Below are 10,375 nucleotides of genomic sequence, written 5' to 3'. Positions count from 1 at the left end.
GAAATACTGGACTATGTTTCTGTACATTGGCAGCTTTCTGTGAAGCTGAACACTCCGCTACCTGCCTCAGCGGCCTGTGAAAGGCTATTTAGCATCGCAGGACTTGTCTTCAGTCCAAGAAGAGTAAGACTGATTCAGGCCCGGGTGGGTAATCGGGAGAATTCCCGGTGGGCCGCTTCACTTTTGGATTGATGGTAGAAAGAGGCCAGGAGAGACTGAGCAGCAGATCAACCAGTCGACCACTGAAAATGATGAGCCCGAAATTAGTGATGAGGAGGCCATGACTACAGGGACAAGTAGAGAGGATAAATTAAAGTTAATTAATGTAAGAAGGAGCAATTACCCGACATGATAAACTTATATGTCTTGTTTGCTCAGAAGAGGGTTTAGTAAAGGAGTAGGCTAAATCACCAAACAACAACATAGCCTACCCATGCAAACATGTAGCATAAACATTAGTTTAATATGCCTCTTTGTGGAAGTGTGGGATAAGCTACATTTCAAAGGCTTTTTTTCTTTCTTTCTTTCTTTCTTTCGGTTTTTCCACCACTATGGAAAACGTGGATCGGTCTTGGGCCTGAAACTCCGGGGCACTGAATTCTGGCAACTTTGAAAACCAGCTTCTTTTGAAGATGAACAGACACCTTTTCAGTTCCAACTAATGACTGGTATATTAGTAGCTGCTGGACATAGGTGGCCTGTGTGTGTGTGAGAGTGAGATGGTGACCTGGGGAGTAAGCCCTAGAAATGCTCATACCACATGACCAAAATGTTCTCCCTACAAGCAGGTCATTTTTTTTAACTTAAAGAAATAAGTTATTTATTTTCCATTTTTACCTGAAGTTCATACAAAAGTGACATTTCTGTTTCTGTTTTTTTCTTTGATGTCAGCTCTAAAAATATGCTGTTTGTTCTTTGAACTTAAGAGAATTGTGCCTAAAAGTCCTAGAAAATAATGTGATTTTGATTTGATGAGTGAGATCAAGAAGATATGGGTGATATAAGTACATTAAATATCAGAAAATTACTTTTGATACTGTAAGACTCGCAGAAATGATATAAATAGCCTCGGAAACATAGAGACGTCGAGCTATATCCTCACTTGAAGGAGCTTGTTTGGACAAATAGGGTGAATGGCAATGGTTAAATGGCAATGATGTTATTACATACTCGTTAATCTGACTCCATTTGATTAATAATTTGTATCACCAATCAATTACCAAGTAACTAGTTTATCAGCTATGGAGGAGAATGGCATGGCACACTACGAGAATTGAAGTTATCCGATTGGTAGGCAAATGAACAATTTAATAGGCATTCAGTCTTAAAGGTAAATGTAACCAATATCACTTCAGTTGAATGTCCAAGTAAACTCACATGGTCTACTGTAACAAAGTAGCAAATGGTAACAAAGGAAACTTAACCAATTCACAGAGATAAACTTGACAAGTTAGAGATAACAGATACACCAGATAAAACAATACAAACCCAGAGATAGAGAAAGGGGGAGAGAGAAAGAGAGAGAGAGAGAGAGAGAAAGACAAAGGGAGACAGAGAGAGAGGGGAAGAGAGAGGGAGAGGAAGAGGGAGAGAGAGGCAGAAGACCAAGCCACAAGGGCCTAGCTCAAGAGGAGAGTGGAGATGGAAAAGGAGAGAGAAGAGGGAAGAGAAGAAGGGAAAAGAAGCCCCAAGATGGAAAGAAGACAGAAGAAGAGAAGAGAACCCCAAGATGGGAAAGAAGACAGAAGAGCCCTGGAGGACCAGAGCCTCCACTTTTATCATTCACTTGGGCCACCCCCGACTCATCAGAGCCTTTGTTGTCTGAGGTGGATGGGTGTGGCCCAGGTGGATATCATAACTTTATGCTACAGTTTAATTCTTAATCTACAACTATGCACAGATACATTCAATTGTAACAAAACCATAATCAGACTGTTGCCCACATTACAAGTATTAATTCAAGACCAAACATGAATGTATTATTCACAACACATATTTACAGAGCAATACTGTATGATAATGAGGTTGGCCTATCTCACCACAAGACATCAAGTAGGCCCAGGACTGAGTTATCTCTCAGTAGAGGGGCCAGAACAAGGAGCAAATGGTCACTTTATGCATGAGCGGGTGTTGGGGATCTTTGGCCATGGCCAGCTAAGACAGTACAGATCAAACACAGGCATCCACACATGTATTTGATTTGTAATTGAATGCAAAAAGGCATTCTTTAGAAATGCATAAGGTTTGGGCAAAAGACGGGCCTTACAATACTTAAAGGAGAATTCCGGTGTGATATTGAAGTGTATTGAAACATGATACCGAGTGTGAACGTATGTCTCATAGCTCATCTCGGCTTGTCCCCTGCACTCCAAAATCTGGCGCTATAATTCAGTGGAAATGCATGGATTCCAGTTTCTTCCAGTAGCAGCAACTGGAATCCATGCATTTCCACTGAATTATTTTTGGAATCTGATCCCTTATCATACCTGTTCATTCTTACTCGTTGCTCGACTTATCGTGACTAAATTCAAGATGGCTGCAAACGCTAAACTTTGTGAAGATACTGTCTGTATAAATCGTCTTGTAAGTAAACTACCAGTGCTTTTTCAAAGTTCTCAATGTCTCGTTTTAAATGTCAGGGCCCTCGGAAGTCTACCAATGAAGTGTGGAGATACATTGAGCCTCGTAAATGGGTGTAAAACAGTGATTTATTTGCATGGCTAGCCCGATGCCGAAGCACCACTATTGAAAAAGCTGTTGGTAGCATCGGCTAACTAGCGCCAGATTTGGGAGTGCAGGGGACAAGCCGAGATGGGCTATGAGACATACGTTCACACTCGGTATCATGTTTCAATACACTTTAGGTCAATATCACACCGGAATTCTCCTTTAAGTACAGTATATATCAGATACTTTAAGACTTTTACTTAAGTAATATTCTAAAAGGTAACTTTCACTTCTACCAAAGTCTTTTTCTAGTACGATACTTGTACTTTTACTCAAGTATTGCTTAGTACTTTATACTACAGTGGGAGGAGATGGACTCTGACCTCGAGAGCTTTTTAAATGTGCATATCTTATTTGCGTGGGGTGAGCATGTCAGCTGCGTACCGTGTCTGTTTTTATTTCGGCTCCCATGTTAAGAGGTTAGACCTTGCACACCGCCTGCGTGACACGCATGTCCCAGGCGAGGCTCGAGCCACACCGAAAACCGGAAAAAATGATGTGAGAAAAAAAGACGATCTGTTTCGACCTCACTCTGACCATCACTACGGTCTAAAAAAGGGAATGATCACCTTCGTTCTGCCTATCACCGAGACCATATGTCAACAAAGTCATTCCCATGACCTCCGGAAGCAGAACGACTCGAGCTTGTAAATAGCGGAGATTGCTCCCGGTTCAGTCTCTCACCTTGATCGCCTCATCTGAGACCTGTGATACGTGAGTACTTACAGTACTTTCACTGCTTTCTTGCTTGACTGTGTTTGTTAGTCTGCATGTGGCAGTAACCTGTGTTTTTTTCAGGAAACTTCGTTTAACTTTGTTTAACTTTGTTTAACTTGTTGACGCCTTTCCTGAGTTCACTCAGGTGTTATTTCAGTGTTATTTCAGTGTTATTTTCCTTTTGTGTGGGTTGTTGTTTGTTAACTACTGTGTACCTTATCTGGCTGTTCGCGGCTAGTTGGGCTTGGTGTGAGCCTGCTGGGTGCGTTCACGCACCGGCGTGGGCCACCGTTATTATTTCTGTTTACTGCTCTGGCAGCCGGAACCTGTGTTGGCCTGATCAGCGCGTATGTGCTCGGCCGCTTAGGCGCTAATGTTACTGTGTGCTTCTTGTTAGCTTTGTTGTTGTGTGCTAGGCTACTTGCAAAAGGTAAGTTTAGCTGTTTGTGTCTGCTAGGTGCAGTCTTGCACGAGGTGCGGGCTGCTGTGTGTCTTTTCTCCAGTTGTCCACTGGTGTACGTCGGCGCGTGCGTTCGCGCACTGGTGGCCGCCTTCTTTGTGTATCTGTTGTGTACCCCGTCGCTGCTGTCCGCAGCTAGCTGGGCCAGTGTGAGCCTGCTAAGCGTGTCCGCACGCTGCTTCAGGCCACCCGTGTACTGTATTACACCACTGCTGTATCTCTTTACGGGCTGCTGCTTGCAGACCCAGTGCGTTGTACGGCCAAGGTAAGTGCCTTATTGTATTGTATTGTGTTTTTCTGTGGTAGGCTATGGTGGCACACTACTGCAGAGTCTGTAGGGCCACGATGGCCCTCAATGATGGGCATAGAGAGTGTCCCGCTTGCCTTGGGGCCGCCCACCTCCTGGAGGATGTCGACAGCCCCTGCAGCACAGCCTGTGACCTTCCTAGGGAGGAACGGCTCCGCCGGGCTGACCAGGCATGTGGCCACGTGCGTGGACGGGACAGGCGGCACTCACCCGACTCTCATAGGCATCCCACTCTCATAGGCATGGTCGTAAGCATACGCACAAGCGTAAACGGCAACATGAGTCCCCTTCCAGGCATGATCAGGTGGAGGTCCCTGGACCTGCTAAGCGCTCGGCTCCAGCTGCCGTGACCGAGGGTAATGGCACGGAGTCACTTCAGATTCTCTCAGCTCTCCAGGCTCTGGCTAGGAGGATGGACAGGCTGGAGGGTCTCCAGGGCACGTCATCCTCTTCTCTGCCCCCTGGCCAGGAAGGTCTCTCCCCATCTAGGCCTGAGAGCCATGGTGCGGATGTTGATCTGGGTGATGTGGATGTGCTGTCGCTCCATGCCCCTCGTTCTACGATCGATGACGTGAACGGGGACGGCCTCCTGGATGAGCTACATTCAGACATGGTGGAGCCAACTAATGAATCCACGGTGCCAGGGGAGGTCCCCGTCGGCTCCTTGATGTCACGGGTGTTGAGTGCCTCCAAGATCTTGGGTCTTCAGGCCCCTATGCCAGACATGGCTTCCCTTGGGGGCGTCTGGGAAGGCGTCTCGCACAGCAGCCCACCACCCTGTATACCCGTGGCAGAGGATCACACGAAGGTGCTGCGGACGGCATGGGGTAAGTCGCTACAGCGCCCCCAATTCAATCCAGGTTGCTGTCAGCTGGCAAAGGCTGCCTATCCGGCCGACTCAGGGCTAGGGGATATGCCACCGGTCGAGCAGTCCATCGCCGCCTGGACTTCCCTGGGGCCTGCCAATGCATCTCCCAATCCACGCTGCCCGCGTAAGGAGTGTGCCAAGACGGACCGTCTCATCAGTCACTGCTTTGACGCATCAGCACGGGCAGCCCGTATGGGCAACGCCCTGGCTATCACTCTGGCGGCTCTGCGAAAAACGATGAGCCCGGAGGACCATGATGCAAGGGCCCTGGTGGATGCCGCACTGTCCCAGCTGACGCGTGATGTGGGGAGTGCTATGGCCTCTGCGGTGCTGTGCCGTAGACAGGTGTGGCTTGCCCAAACCTCTCTCCCTGATGCCATCAGGACAGACCTGTTAGGTCTCCCCGTGGTGCCTGGGCATGTGTTCCATCCAGACTCCCAGGGGGTGCTGGACAGAGTGGAACAGGCTGGCGCTTCTAGAGAAACTGGTCAGCGTGTGTGCCACAGGCGGGCTCCGGTTCCCCACAGGGCAGCATCAGGTAAGTATGGGCGGTGGCAGCCCGCCCGAACACCACAGGTAAGTATTAACTATGCTGCCCCACGGGACCGGCGCTTTCGTGCACCAGACCAGAGCTCAGCCCCAACTCCCTGGCCCAGAGGACAGCGAAGACCTCGACGGGGCGCAGGCAGAGGTGCAGGCCGCAGTGGCGGTCCAGCCTAGGGATCCGGGGCTGCCCGTCGATTGCCCTTCCCAGCTGTCCAGGACCTCCTGGGAAGGGATTGTGCCAGACTCTTGGGTTGTGGCTACGGTGACTCACGGTTACCGCCTACAGTTTCGACGGCGGCCCCCTACGTTTTCAGGGGTCAAGATGACGTCTGTGAAAGATCCCCTTTTAAAATCCGTGCTTGTCAAGGAGGTCCAGGAGTTGCTTCTGAAAGGGGCCATCTCAGAAGTACCGCTGCACGCACGGCACACTGGGTTTTATTCCAAATATTTTATTGTGCCCAAAAAAGACGGAGGTTACCGGCCGGTCCTCGACCTCAGGCCCTTGAACCAGTACCTCAAGGTGCTGCCATTCAAAATGGTCCACGTTGGAATAGTGATTCGTTCCATCCAGGAAGGGGAGTGGTTTACGTCTCTGGATCTAAAAGACGCGTACTTCCACGTCCCTATCTGCCCAGCACACAGGTCCTTCCTCCGCTTTGCCTTCCAAGGCAGGGTGTTCCAGTTTCAGGTCCTCCCATTTGGCCTTTCACTGGCCCCCAGAATTTTTACTCGTGTGGTGGCAGCCGCACTAGCCCCCCTGCAGGTCCAGGGCCTAAAGATCCTACCGTACCTGGACGACTGGCTAATTTGTGCCCCATCTCAGGTGCAGGTGGTGCACGACACCGACATGGTTCTGACCCATATCCAGGCCCTGGGTTTCACGGTCAACTGGAAAAAGAGCAACTTGCAGCCCCGCCAGCAGGCGGATGTCCTTGGTGTCCTCCTCGACTCGGTCAGCATGACGGAGTCTCCCACTCCACGGAGGGCAGACAGCTTGACCGAGGCTCTGACAGGCTTTCGGCTGGGCAGACTGGTCACCGCCCACAAAGTCCAGAGGCTGTTGGGCTTAATGGCCGCAGCAGCTGCGGTACTGCCATTGGGCCTGCTGAAGGCACGCCCCCTGCAGTGTTGGTTCAATGCCTTTCAGCTCCACCCGAGAGACGACAGGCATGTGAAGTTGCGGGTGTCTCCTGCTTGCATCCGAGCCCTGCGTCCTTGGAGGGACAGGAGGTTCTTACTCCAGGGTGTTCCACTGGGGGGCCTTCCTCACAAGAGGCAAGTCATCTCGACAGACGCTTCTCTGACAGGCTGGGCAGCTGTCTGGGAAGGGCTGTCAGCGAGGGGCGTGTGGCCTCTCTCCTGGACGTCAGAGCACATCAATGTCCTCGAGCTGGCGGCCATCCATCTCGCCCTGCAGAGGTTCCTGCCAGGGTTGCGAAGCCAACATGTTCTGGTAAGGTCAGACAGCACCTCGGCGGTGTATCATGTCAATCACCAAGGCAGCACGAGGTCCTGGCGGTGCCTCCAGGTGGCGGAGGAGTTGCTGTCATGGGCATGGCCGCGTCTGGCTTCAGTGAGGGCAGTACACGTTCCAAGCGTGGAGAACAGGGCGGCCGACATTCTCTCCAGGACCGGGCCACTCCCGGGGGAATGGAGATTGAACCCAGAGGTGGTCAGCCAGGTCTGGGCTCAGTATGGTACTGCACAAGTGGACCTGTTTGCGTCGGCGGAAACGACTCACTGCCCAGAGTGGTACTCTCTCGTGGGACAGGGAGGCAGTTTGGGCCTGGATGCTCTGTCACAAGACTGGCCGACAGGCTTGTTGTACGCTTTTCCTCCATCCCCTCTTGTACCTCAGGTCCTGCGGAGGATCAGGGAGGGCCAAGACACAGTTCTACTGGTTGCTCCACGGTGGCCGGCGAGGCCTTGGTTCCCAGACCTTCTCCGGCTCCTGCAGGGTCAGCCATGGCAGTTACCCTGCCGGGCGTATCTTCTGTCACAAGCAGACGGGCAGATCTGGCATCCAAACCCAGGTGCCCTGCGCCTGTGGGTTTGGCCCCTGCAGAGTCCGTCATTGAACAGCTAGCTGAGTCTGTGCAGGAGACTCTGAACAACGCCAGGGCTCCTTCTACTAGAGCTTGCTATGCACTCAGGTGGAGGATCTTTTCGGATTGGTGTGCCAGCTTGGGTCTTGAGCCAGCGGTTTGCCCTGTGCCACAAGTTTTGCGCTTCTTGCAGTCCTATTTGGATCAAGGCAAGGCGGTCAGTACTGTGAAGGTTTATGCCTCGGCCATTTCAGCCTTTCACCAGGGTGCGGATAACAGGCCCTTGGGTAGGCATCCACTGATTGGTCAGTTTTTAAAAGGGGCCCGCCGGTTGCGTCCAGTTCGCACTTTGCGGGCACCAAACTGGGATTTGCACACTGTTTAATGTCACTTACTGAAGGCCCGTATGAGCCCATTTTAGATGCAGATCTGCGATCTTTGTCTCTGAAAACTAGCTTTCTCCTGGCTCTTTGTTCGGCCAGGCGCGTCGGGGAGCTGTGCACCCTCTCCGTCAGCGAAGACTGCCTGAGGTGGCAGGCAGGGGGCACTGGCGTGTCACTTTGGCCTAATCCAGCCTTCCTGCCTAAGGTTCTAAGTCAGCAGTCTATCAACCAGGTTCTGGAGCTGACCCAATTCCAGCCGTCTGCTGCCTCACAGGCAGAGCGCGACAAGTTGCTCACTCTGTGCCCAGTCAGGGCTTTGAGAGCTTATCTGGCCCGTACGCAGTCGTTGAGGAGGGAACACACTCAACTTTTTGTCTGTTATGGGGCGGCGAAGCAGGGACTACCGCTTTCCAAACAGCGGCTGTCACATTGGCTGGTTGAGGTTATTTCCCATGCCTACTGGGCTCTGGGAATGCCAGTCCCTTCGGGTACAAGGGCTCACTCCACCAGGAGTATGGCTACGTCTTGGGCTGCCCTTAAGGGGGTACCAGCAAGCGATATCTGTGCAGCGGCTTCATGGGCGACGCCTTGCACTTTTACCAGGTTTTATAGGGTGGATGTCACTCGCCCAGCTCTGGTTGGCGACGCTGCCCTCATGTCCGTGACCGAGCGAGGTTTTAATGGTTAGCTTAGAGCTCCTCGCGACTTTTTTGGTATGTGTCATCCCTTTTTTAGACCGTAGTGACGGTCAGAGTGAGGTTGAACGCATGTAACTATGGATCTGTGAGACCGAGGGATGACCGTCACTATCCTTGTCGCTCGGACCATCCTGAGGCGCTCAAGGTAGGAGACTGAACCGGGAGCAATCTCCGCTATTTACAAGCTCGAGTCGTTCTGCTTCCGGAGGTCATGGGCATGACTTTGTTGACATATGGTCTCGGTGATAGGCAGAACGAAGGTGATCATTCCCTTTTTTAGACCGTAGTGACGGTCAGAGTGAGGTCTCACAGATCCATAGTTACATGCGTAACTTACGTTTTAATTGGCAGAGAGGCCGCAGCGCCGCATCAGACACACTTCTGGTAAGCAAAGACATAAGGCCTTTTCACAGCGTTTTACTTTTACTTAGCGTTTTGTCGTTGGCGTTGCTTCTAGCGCCACGGTGGTTAAAAACGGTACGGTAATAGGGGTTTCTGAAATCGCTTTACATTAAAATATTTCTACAGTGAAAACAGGAGTTGACTTGTATTGTAACTGTAATTATATTTTTTCACAATATCAGAAAAAATATCTGACCCCCCCAAAACTGATATTTCTGTCTCTTTGGGGGGTACTGGGGGGTACTATACCCCCCAATGAAGACCCAGTACCCCCTGTAATTCGAACTATAGTTTGCACACGTTTTCGGCACGGCTCGAGCTGCGCCTGAGATGTGCATGTCCCGCAGGCGGTGTGCAAGGTCTAACCTGTTAACATGGGAGCTGAAATAAAAACGGAAACGGCACGCAGCTGACACGCTCACGCAACGCACCAGGTGTGAAACGGGCCTAGCCTACAGAGCAACTAGGCTAGACAGGCAAGTGTAACTACAAAGTGGGGTCTGGGTCTGTGGTTGCGCCGCAGTTGATAGGTAATAATGTAAACGAAAATAATTTACTCAGCACAAAATCAAGCTTCTGCCATTGCCATCTCAGTCCCCTGATCTAAATTTCATTGAAAAACAATGGGGTGAGTCAAAGAGGAGAATGCACAATTATGGACCTAGGAATCTGAACAATCTGGGGAGATTTTGTAAAGATGACTGGTCTTAAAGGTACTCTAATCGATGTTGGGTAACATCACTTCTGTTGACGTTCAAACAAAACATGAGAGCTAGCGAGCTACCTCCCTCCCCTCTCCCTCCCGTGCAATTTAACCTCTCCTGAACCCGCATCTCATCTGTGAATGGCTGGAAAAGTTTGTTATGTTTCATGGTCCAGGCAGCACCAGGCTGTTTTTCTTGCCGTTTTTAGACCCTGGGCTGTCTACAGAGACCAAGTTTTTTAGAGTGTATTCAGGGGACAGGCAGCTAGCGGATGGTGAGGAGATGTTTGCTGTATGAGAAAACATGTTTTAGCTTAGAAACCGTGTAACATTGCTTAGAATACCTTTAAATCCCTTGCTTTCTATTCTCCAACATAGTGGGGTGTCACAGGAGAATATTATTTATTGGCAAAGGGAGGCTATAAAAGAAGGTATTACAAGCGGGGGGGCAAATGTGATTTGCTTCATTGCTACATTTGCTTCCCTTCAAGGTTGGATTTTTCCTCATTGTTTTCATTG

The sequence above is a fragment of the Alosa sapidissima genome, chromosome 13, assembly GCF_018492685.1.
Source record: "Alosa sapidissima isolate fAloSap1 chromosome 13, fAloSap1.pri, whole genome shotgun sequence".
Lineage (NCBI taxonomy): Eukaryota > Metazoa > Chordata > Actinopteri > Clupeiformes > Clupeidae > Alosa > Alosa sapidissima.
This window is presented reverse-complemented; position numbering follows the sequence as displayed.